This window comes from Leucoraja erinacea, chromosome 19, assembly GCF_028641065.1.
Source record: "Leucoraja erinacea ecotype New England chromosome 19, Leri_hhj_1, whole genome shotgun sequence".
Classification (NCBI taxonomy): domain Eukaryota; kingdom Metazoa; phylum Chordata; class Chondrichthyes; order Rajiformes; family Rajidae; genus Leucoraja; species Leucoraja erinaceus.
Window position 1 is genome coordinate 37,751,160 of NC_073395.1, and position 11,327 is coordinate 37,762,486.

The following is an 11,327-nucleotide window of genomic DNA, read 5'->3' on the forward strand; positions in this document are numbered from 1 at the left end:
ATATGCAAAAAAGTAATGATAATAAAGGAAACAGGCTTTTGCTGTTTGCTATGTGAGAATGAGAACCTGGTGCGACGTGTGTGTGTGAGTGGGGGGAATACAGAGAGAGGGAGCACAAGGGTTACTTGAAGTTAGAGAAATCAATTATACCACTGGGTTGTAAGCTGCCCAAGCGAAATATAAGATGCCGTTCCTCCAATTTGCGAATAGCCTCACTCTAACAATGGAGGAGACCTAGGACAGAAAGGTCAGTGTGGGAATGGGAATTAGAATCCTCTGACATTTTCGCCGCCTCCAATGGGATCCCACCACGTCATATCCCATCTCCACTTCTTTCCGCATTCCACAAAGACCTTCCCTCCGCAACTCCCTGGTTAACTCATCCCTTCCCACCTAAACCACCCCCTCCCCAGTGGTATAAATATTGATATCTACAACTTCAAGTAACCCCTGCACTCTCTCTCTCTCTATCCCTCCCCCACCCAAGTCGCACCAGATTTTAGTTCTCACCTAGCAAACAGCTAATAATGGCCTGTTTCCTTGATCATCATTACATTTTTGCATATGTTCATTCATTTGTTCTATACCTCTCTACATCACTATCTATATCTCTCGTTTGCCTTTCCCCTGACTAGTCTGAAGAAGGGTCTCGACCCAAAACGTCACCCATTCCTTCTCTCCAGAGATGCTGCCTGTCCCACTGAGTTACTCCAGAATTTTGTGTCCATCTTTGGTTTAAGCTAGCATCTGCAGCTCTTTCCTATGCATCATTTAAAGGAATTTCTCAGAGCAGTGCTCTCAGCGCATCTATCTTCAACTGCTAAATTATGTGTCAGTTTGTCAAGAGTGAGTCATTGCTTGTTTAATGACATGCATTTACATGTAGTTTCCCAAATTAACCATACATGCCTTTATTTGTTTGCTTGGTTCAGATTTTAAACCCTGGTTTGAGACTGAACTAAATTGATTCCAGTTTATATGTAAGAATCTATCATATTGTGACTTTAGTTCCTTCAGGGCCCAGTCACGACTAGATCAATTAACATTTTTCTCCTACACTGTTCTAGATGTACTGTAAACCCAATCTAGAGAACATTTCTTATACGCTTCACAAATTCATCCTCCGCACTTTTACTGCTCATTTGGCTTGGAAGTACATATGTAAATCAAAGTCCCCTGTGATTATTGTGTTAGCTTTGATACAAACATCATGCAACACTATTTATTTCTATTTACAACGACATTTCATCTTTTGTATAAAGAGCCTTCAATTTTGTTTTTTTAACCATATTCCCAACCCTCTTATTGAAAATATACTCATACTTTTCTCTGCACAATCCCTTCCTGACACTGGTTATCATTACACATGTTTGCTACCCTGCTCTGTATCTCTGTCCTTCATAGATTTTCCTTCATGTAAATCTTTCCACCTTGACCAAAAAAACAACCTTTATCTACAGCCATTGTTATTTAATTCACCAGAGTACTGGATTATTGCAACCCAATTTATAAATTTGTAAGTGATCGGAGCAGAATTAGGCCATTCAGCCCATCAAGTCTACTCTGGCGTTCAATCATGGCTGATCTACCTTTCCCTCTCAACCCCATTCTCCTGCCTTCTCCCCATAACCCCTGATAGATGTTTTGCCTCAGTAGAACTACACCCTCTTTTCCCCAATGCCAGTGAATTGAAGCCCACGTCTCCTCCAACAGTCTCTATGCCACATGTTCAATCCTTTGCTCTGCAAACTTGAATAGGTTTTGGGTAATAACTCAAAGATTGTTTCCTTTTGTGATTCTGTTCATATTCTTTCAACAGAAGCTACTTATTTGTCATTTTTTGTGATTCGGTTCCCGCATGGATCACAACCATTGGATCTTACTCATCAAGCATTAATTTCCTATCCAGCCTCAAGAAGGTGTCCTTGACCATGGCATCAGGCGCGTAAAATAACCTTCGGGACTCATACTCATAACCTCAGAGAATAGTATGCATCCCGCTAACTATAGTGTCCCCTATTGCCACTGTATCTACTTTCACTCTCCAACTTCAATAGCCTATCGTGACTCTATGACCATTGCTGTGGTCAGTGTTAAACACTCTGCAGGTTCTGCTCTCATTCACATATGCTACAAGCATCTCATAAATGTTGGGCAAATGCAAGGGATGAGGTCATAGAATCATAGAGTCATGGGGTGGTACAGCACAGAAAGATGCTCTTCAGCCTGACCATTTCACCTGACCATTTCATGCCAAGCTTTCTTCCACCTGCATATTTTCTTCGGGATTCCTGGTCCTGCCTCTCTTGTGGTCGCAATCTCTTTCTCCTTTGACTGGCCAATTGGGTCTGAAGAAGGGTCTCAACCCAAAATGTCACCCATTCCTTCTCTCCAGAGATGCTGTCTGTCCCGCTGAGTTACTCCAGCATTTTGTGTAAACTAGCATCTGCAGTTCCTTCCTACGCAATTGGAACAAAGTAACCAGTAACTTTCCAACTTCCTGATTCATTGCACTGTCCATTTCTCACACTCCAGCTTATCAACTCTGAGCCACAATGGAGATAAATAATGCACACGTTGTTGCCATGGATCCAAATGGTCTCCATGAAATCCATACACTGCAGCCATATCACAATATCTGCTCTGCCTGTTTTAAAATATATAATACATTTAATTATTTAATTATATCACTGTCACTTTAGCCTCACTGAAGTCTCTTACACATCAGAATCACGCACTCCGGGGAAAACACTTAAGAAATGTTGTTAAAAATCACATTCTGAAACCTTTTCCCAGGTTTTAGTGAATTTTGATTTTGCTGACTTAAAAAGCCAATTCTAACTGGTTACCTAATCTTCTGGGAAACTAAAGGCTACTTGTTTCCAAATAACCACTAGGAATTAACTTTGATTCTGAGTTACAGAGTCATTTAGGAGGAGGAGCCATCTTGGGGAACGGCTGCTAACTTTGACTTTTGAGAAATTGACTTTTTAATGTGGGGGGTAGGGGGCAATTTTACTTCTTGGTCCCTACCTGGTCGGTGAGGCAGCTTTTTCTCCGGGCTGCCCATCGACCCATCCTCGTGGCCTACCAGCGGGCTTGGAGCGCCGTTTCCTGGCGGGGACCGCCCAGCACCTCGGCTTCGGTGGCGGCACAGCGCTGGAGCGCTATCGTGGAGCAGAGCGGGCGATGCCTTGCCTGGGTCGCCACGCTGGATGGACGCGCTGGAGCTCCAGTGAGCTGTGACCGCCGAGATCAACACCTCCGGGCTGCGGGTCTGCGGAGCGGAGCGGGCGGTGCCGACTTCAACATCGGGAGCCTGGGTGCTCCAAACCGGCCTTGTCGGCTTCGGAAGCCGCGGTCCCCAGTCAGGAAGCGGCCGTTCCGGGTGGTCCAGCCGCTGAGAGGACTCTCCCGACGCCGGGTCAACACCACCCGGCCAGAACGGCCAGGAACATCGGGCCTCCGTAGAGGCAATTGCGGTGGCCTCAATAGGCCTGACTTTGGGTGAACTGGGGATGGGGACTGGACATTGTGCCTTCCCTCACAGTGGTAATCTATTGTGGGGGGATGATTTTTTTGTCTGTAAGTAAACCTGTTAGTCTTTGTCCAAGATGGCTGTCGGAAGGGAGAGTGGACGCTGGCACGCTTTAGCTGCCGCCGCTCTCTCTTCACACTGTGTTTTTGAATTTTTTTGTTTTTGGACTGAATTCTGTTTTTAATTTGTGTCTCTGTGATGTCTTTATTATTTATTTTATTCTGATTATATGTTTTATTATTCTTGTTAATCTCTGTAAGGTGTCCTTGAGATTTCTGAAAGGCGCCCAAAAATAAAATTTATTATTATTATTATTATTATTATAAAATTAAAATAAAATTATCCCCCTTACCGAAATCTACACTCTTTGGATACCGCAGTCATAGGATGCTGTGCTAAAAAGACACCATGCACTTGATAACATGCAGCAGATGATTCATCTCCGGACATGTCAAGCTTTCCCTTCAGCAACAGTGCATACTGTATTTAGGGAGCATGATGGAATACTGTCCACTTGCTTAGATGAGTGCACTTCCAACAGCTGCCAGATTAAAGTTGTTCATTTGACTGACACTCCATCCATTCCCTAAATATTCCTTCCACCAACAGTGCTCCAAGTTGACAATGTGTGCAACCTCTAACTCCAACAAGATAGGAACAATAGGAGAACATCACCATTTACAGATTCTCCTGACTCTCACCATGACAGGCAGAAGGGGGGCTATGTGAGGATGCTGTTCATAGACTTCAGTTCAGCCTTCAACACGATAGTCCCCACCAGACTTGCTGAAAAGCTGCTGGAATTGGGGCTCAACACCCCCCTGTGTGCCTGGGTCCTGGACTTTCTCACTGCCAGGCCCCAGGTAGTCAAGTTGGGAGGAAATACATCGAAGTCCCTCACCCTGAGCACAGGATCCTCCCAGGGTTGTGTCCTCAGCCCCCTACTGTACTCCCTGTACACACATGACTGTGTGGCTAGGTTCAATTCAAACTCGATAATCAAGTTTGCTGATGACACTGTGGTGGTGGGCCTGATCTCCGCTATCGATGAGAAGGCCTACCGGGAGGAGGTGACTGATCTCGTACTCTGGTGTCAGGCCAACAGCCTCCTCTTGAATGTCAAAAAAACTAAAGAACTGATCGTGGACTTTAGGAGGGCACAATATCCGAGGACATACACACCATTGAAGATAAATGGGGACACTGTGGATAGGGTGAGCTGCTTTTAATACCTGGGAGTCCACATCTCAGAGGATCTCACATGGACATCACACGTTGCAGGACTGGTGAGTAAGGCAAGCAGTGCCTTTACCACCTCAGGCAATTGAGGAAATTCAGAGTGTCCGGAAACATCACGATTTGGTTTGGGAACTGCTCTACCCAGGACAAGAAGGCTCTGCCGAGAGTAGTGCGTTCGGCCGAACTATGGGAACACACGCCCCCCTGCAGGAACTATACATCAGAAGGTGCAACTCCAGAGCCATAAAGATAATGGGAGACCGCTTCCACCCCAGCAACGGACTGTTCCAGCTGCTACGGTCAGGCAAACACCTCCGTTGCCATGCTGTGAAAACGGAAAGGATGAGAAGGAGTTTCTTCACAGAGGCCATTAAGACATAAACTCCTATCTCACCAGGGACTAACTTTACTGTACCAATTTACTGTTGTGTGGTGTCTTTTTAAAATTGTTGTTTTTTCTTTTTTTTCCTCCCACAAATATGTAATATGTGAATATGTGATCCTGTTCCATTCTGTTTTGTAGTTTTTTTTTGCACAATCCGCAAGCATTGCCACTTTTTACTTCACTGCACATCTCGGATGTGGATATGAAGAATAAACTTGACTTGACGTGGAACTATATTGACATTCTTTCAGCATTGCTGGGTCTAAATCCTGGAATTCCATACTGTAGAATGGTGAGAATATCTTCACAAGAAGGGCACCAAGAAGCTCTGTAGGGTAATTTGTGATGGCAAAGCAAGTGACCTCCAAATCCCAATTAAGTAATAAATAAAATAGTCATCTCATTAACGTTCTACAATAAATGCAGAACTATTATTACTCTAAGACCTACCAATTCTGACATATCTTCACGCTTTATATCTAAAACCATGACTAATAATTTCATTTGAGCTAATAACAGCTCAAAATAATAATTAGCAAATACTGGCACACACTTTGTGACCTGTGATATCAAGATATTTAAATTAATTTTATCATTTTTTATGCTAAATATATTGTGCACTAACTTCCCATTACCTGCAATTAAATAAATCATTCCACTTGTAATGCTCTGTTGCCATAGTTATGACTCTTTTTATCACAAATCGCTCAGTAGGCAGTCTTCAACCTTTAACAAACCTTAAGCCAGTCATTTTGCTCAATATAAATAATAAAGTACATACATATTTTGAAACCGCATTGCTAATTTTGATCTTAGGACTTTAGAAATATCAAATAAGAACATTATTGCTAACAAGTCTCCTTATACATAATTCAGTTTTTAAATTGCTTAATAAAGGAAAATATATGATATAAATATAATTTTGGTAGTAATAGACTTTGTTATATACTTGACAGAAATGCTCTTAATAAATTTGATAATGCATTACTAATCTACCATTTATAGTTCCTGCACAATTACTGTAAGTATAGAGCCCTGGCCAGTCCACACCAGGAATATTCTCTGCAAATCTGGAATTCCTACCAGAGAAAGAACTAATTATGATTGAACAGGGTTCATCAGATTAATTCCTGGGATAGGGATTTTCCCTGCGAAGAGAGATAATACAGACATGACTAACCTGGATTTTTAAAGAACGAGAGAGGATCTTATTGAAAGAAACAGACATTTACTTAAGCATTGATAGAGTAAATGCAGGGATGCTGTTTCCCCCCCATGACCATGGCATTTAGAAACAGGAGTTAGGGTCTTTGAATAAGAAGTCAGCCATTCAGGGTTTCAATAAGAAATGTTCCCACCCAGAGTTTAAAGAACCTTTGGCATATTTTACCCAAGAGGATAGACAAGGGTCAGTCACTGAGCTTCTTCAATACAGTGATTGATGTGGGTTTTTTTGGATATTAATAGAATCAAGGAGCATGGGGCCAGTATAGGAAAATAAAACCGAGGTAAAAGATTAGCCATGATCTTATTGAACGGCTGATCAGATGCAAGGGGTTAAATTGCTTACTACTGTGTGCATGTTTTATGTCCTAATCCCAACACTGTTAAGATTGTTGGTTATCTTTCTCTCTCTCATATATATTTCCTAGACTAAGTGGGACCCGTTGGGCCGAAATTAGTGGTTTCAGGCGGGCCAAACAACTCATTTCATTTCATTTCCAATTGCATTGCAGTTTCAAGCACAGGGCAGGCCGAATAGCTCATTGCATTTTCATTTCACTTCCATTGCCGTTGCAGTTTCAAGCACAGGGCAGGCCAAGCCAAACAGCTCATTGCATTTTCACTTCACTACCATTGCCATTGCACTTTCAAGCACAGGGCAGGCTCAAGCCAAACAGCTCATTGCATTTTCACTTCATTTACATTGCCACTGCACTTTCAAGCACAGGTCAGGCTCAAGCCAAACAGCTCATTGCATTTTCACTTCATTTCCATTTCCATTGCCATTGCACTTTCAAGCACAGGGCAGGCTCAAGCCAAACAGCTCATTGAATTTTCACTACATTTCCATTGCCATTGCAGGTTCAAGCACAGGGCAGGCCCAAGCCAAACAGCTCATTGCATTTTCACTTCATTTCCATTGCCATTGCAGTTTCAAGCACAGGACAGGCCAAACAACTCATTTCATTTTCATTAAGGGCTAACAAATCATTTATTCAAGTACTTTGCATACTCACAGTGTTCTGTAGTTTCCCAGCTCAGACAGAGAGTCATGACCTCTCCCTCGCCATCTTGCAGACAGACTGAGCCATGCCCACACTTCTATGGTTTATAGCCCCTCCCCCTCCCACCAGAAGGGGCTTGGCCTTCATGGCGGTGATTGACAGGAGAGAGAATCTCAAGATTTTTTTAAACAGTAATAAGTCATTTATTTTTCCTCCATGGGAAAAATCCTCGGGGCCTGCGCAGCGGAGGAGGAATCTGAGTAAGATGGCCAAAAAATCACAGCGATATGTGGTAGTGTTTTTTCTAAAATCAAAGCACAGTGCAAACAGGAAGTGGTCAAGATGACACTTTTAATTATATAGATATCTATATTACTAAAAGTCTGTTCTTGACCGGTTTTGGCCATCTGTGCTGCGATTTCCGAGAGAACGCCGCCACCTACGGCCGTCATTTTTGGCCACCTTGCTCAGAGCCCCCCCTCCGCCGTATGTGTGCCGAGGATTTTTCCCGTCGATGAAAAATGACAGAGATATTAATGATTTTACAAAATTCCCCATTCTCTCTGCTGCCCCCGCTGGCGGCAGGGGGGAGGGACTATAAAACCAGGAAGTAGTGTGCCTCAATCAGTGTCTGCAAGCTGGAGGAAGGCAGAGGGTCACGTTTCTCTGAGCTGTGAATAACACTGAACACATGTCTACTCAAATGTAAGTGTCCTTAGTGGTTCTAAAACACTTGCAGAATGTGTCTATTGGTTCTAAAATGTTTGCAAAAAGTGTTTATTGGTTCTAAAATGTTTGCAAAAAGTGTCTCTTTTGGTTCTACAATTGTTACGACTCCCGAATGCAGGTACTTCAGAGTCGCGTAACATAATTCAAAAACCAGGTTCAAGTTCAAAAATAGTTTTAATTATTCAATGGAACACAAAACCCAAACCTGATTTAAACAACCCAGTCAGGGATATGGATGGACTAACAAACAATTAAACAGTGCTCCAGCCAGCCACGTAATGGACCGTCGAACCAGAGACTCTAAAACCTGCCTAAAGAGATATAACCCTGAAACAAAATACACGAAACACTAAGGTCAGCCCTTTATCCATCCCAATTCAATATTTGTTAACAAGTAATGGTGAAAGTACACAAAGTTCTATGCCATGTGGCCAGGCCTTCTGCAGCTCACACCAGCAGACTGCTCACAAGTCAGGGTCGATGAAGAAGAGAGAGAGTCCTGGGAGTCTCTGGTATTTAAGCTTCAGAAGAGTCACCCGTCACCTGACGCAGCTTGGCCAATCGGTTACAGGAGCCTTTTAACCCCTTGATTCGAGACTCACAGCCACGAGGCCTGCACTCGGGAGAGAAACAGAGAAAGGTAAGTACATAGCATTCACCTGGGGGGCGGGGAGCGCCTAAAAACAATGCTTGCAGAATGTGTGTTTTTTTATTCTAAATGGTTCTCTCCCCCTTTTCTCTCTCCCCCCCTCGCCTCCTCCCCTTGCCTCCTCTCCCCCCCCCCCTCTCTCCCCCCTCTCCTCTCCCCCCTCTCTCTCCTCCCTCTCCCCCTCCTCCTCTCCCCTCCCCCCCTCTCTACCCTGCAAGTTCGCCCCCTCCCTCTCAGTGAGATCTCCTTTCCCCTCCACTCCTCTTGACCCCCCCTCTCCTCTCCCGCCCCCCACTCTCTATCTCCCCTCTTTTTAGCTCCCCCCCCCTCCACCCCCTAGTGTGTTTGTGACCCTGAATGCTTCCCCAAAATCCCCCCCCTCCACGCACCCCTACCCCCTTCTCTCCACAGACCTAACGGGACTGTCCCCTCTCAGTAGACCCTCTCCCCTATTCCCCTCTATATAGATTATCTATCTGTTACTAAAAGTCTTTTGGTTCCTCCCTCTCGGTCCCCCCATCTGTCACCCCCTTCAAGTCCCTCACCCCCTGCCCAGTCACCCCCGAGAGAACCCCCCGTCTACCCTCTCCTCCCCCCCTCCCCCTCTCCCCCTCCCCCCCTCCCCCCCCCTTTATCTCTCCCCTACCAAACAAAAGATGTTAAACCTGTGTTCCAGCCCCAATCCCCCATTTTTCCAACCCTCCCCCCCTCCCCGGCAGGTCAGCCCCCACTCCCCCAATAAATCCCCTCCACACCCCCTACCCTCTTCCCTCCCAGGCCTTCCCCCCCCTCTCCCCACCTCTCCCCCTTCAAGCATCCCCTCTCAGCATCCAGCCCCCCGGTCTCTCTCCCCCTCACTCTCACCCTCTCTCTCTACTCCCCTCCTTTCTCCCCTCACCCTCCCTCCCAATTCTCCTCTCCAGCCTCCTCTCCCTCTTGCCCCTCTCTCTGTGTCTCTGTCTCTCTCTCTGTCTCTGCCCCTTCTCTCTCTGCCCTCACTCTCTACCCCTGCCCCCCCCCCCCCTCTCTAGGGGTGACTGCAAGTTGGGGGCTATGCGTCAGTAGATACGGTGGTTATGGGGTAAAAGGAGCAAATTAATAATATCAATATTATATCAAGGGGGGGTAATTATCGTGAGTGCGGGAGGGGGGGGGGGATAATTTAGTGTGTGTGACGCTGAATGCCACCACACCCCCCCCCTCCACAACCGCACGTTGGGGGAACAGACCTAACGGGACTGCACTTGGTCTAGTATATTATATATATATATCTTATATAGATTATCTATATTACTAAAAGTCTGTTCTTGACCGGTTTCGGCCATCTGTGCTGCGATTTCCGAGAGAACGCCGCCACCTACGGCCATCATTTTTGGCCACCTTGCTCAGAGCCCCCCTCCTCCGAGGATTTTTCCCGTCGATTAAAAATGACAGAGATATTAATGTTTTTACAAAATTCCCCATTTTCTCTGCTGCCCCCGCTGGCGGCAGGGGGGAGGGACTATAAAACAAGGAAGTGGTGTGCCACACAGTCTCTTCAAGATGGAGGAAGGCAGAGAGTCACGTTTCTCTGAGCTGTGAATAACACTGAACACATGTCTACTCAAATGTAAGTGCCCTTAGTGGTTCTAAAATGCTTGCAGAATGTGTCTATTGGTTCTAAAGCTTGCAAAAAAAGTGTCTATTGGTTCTAAAGCTTGCAAAAAAAGTCTATTGGTTCTAAAGCTTGCAAAAAATGTCTATTGGTTCTAAAGCTTTCAAAAAAATGTCTATTGGTTCTAAAGCTTGCAAAAAGTGCCTCTATTGGTTCTAAAGCTTGCAAAAAATGTCTATTGGTTCTAAAGCTTGCAAAAAAAAGTGTCTATTGGTTCTAAAGCTTGCAAAAAAAATGTCTATTGGTTCTAAAGCTTGCAAAAAAATGTCTATTGGTTCTAAAGCTTGCAAAAAATTGTCTATTGGTTCTAAAGCTTGCAAAAAAATGTCTATTGGTTCTAAAGCTTTCAAAAAATGTCTATTGGTTCTAAAGCTTGCAAAAAGTGCCTCTATTGGTTCTAAAGCTTGCAAAAAAATGTATATTGGTTCTAAAGCTTCAAAAAAAAGTCTATTGGTTCTAAAGCTTGCAAAAAAATGTATATTGGTTCTAAAGCTTGCAAAACTATGTCTATTGGTTCTAAAGCTTGCAAAAAAATGTCTATTGGTTCTAAAGCTTGCAAAAAAAACTGTCTATTGGTTCTAAAGCTTGCAAAAAGTGTCTCTATTGGTTCTAAAGCTTGCAAAAAAATGACTATTGGTTCTAAAGCTTGGGTGTGGCTTGTAGTTGAAAGGCACTACTTACTACAGTTGGTGGCGGGTGCAATGGCTTGAAGTTAAAATGCATTACTGCAAATGGGGGTGGGGGTGTGGGTGCATTGACTTGAACTTGAAAGGCACTACTTACTGCAAATGGTGGCATGAAGTTGAAAGGCACTAACTGCAAATGGTGGCTTGGTTGCTTGTGGCTTGAAGTTGAAAGGCACTACTTACTGCAAATGGTGGCATGAAGTTGAAATGCACTACTTA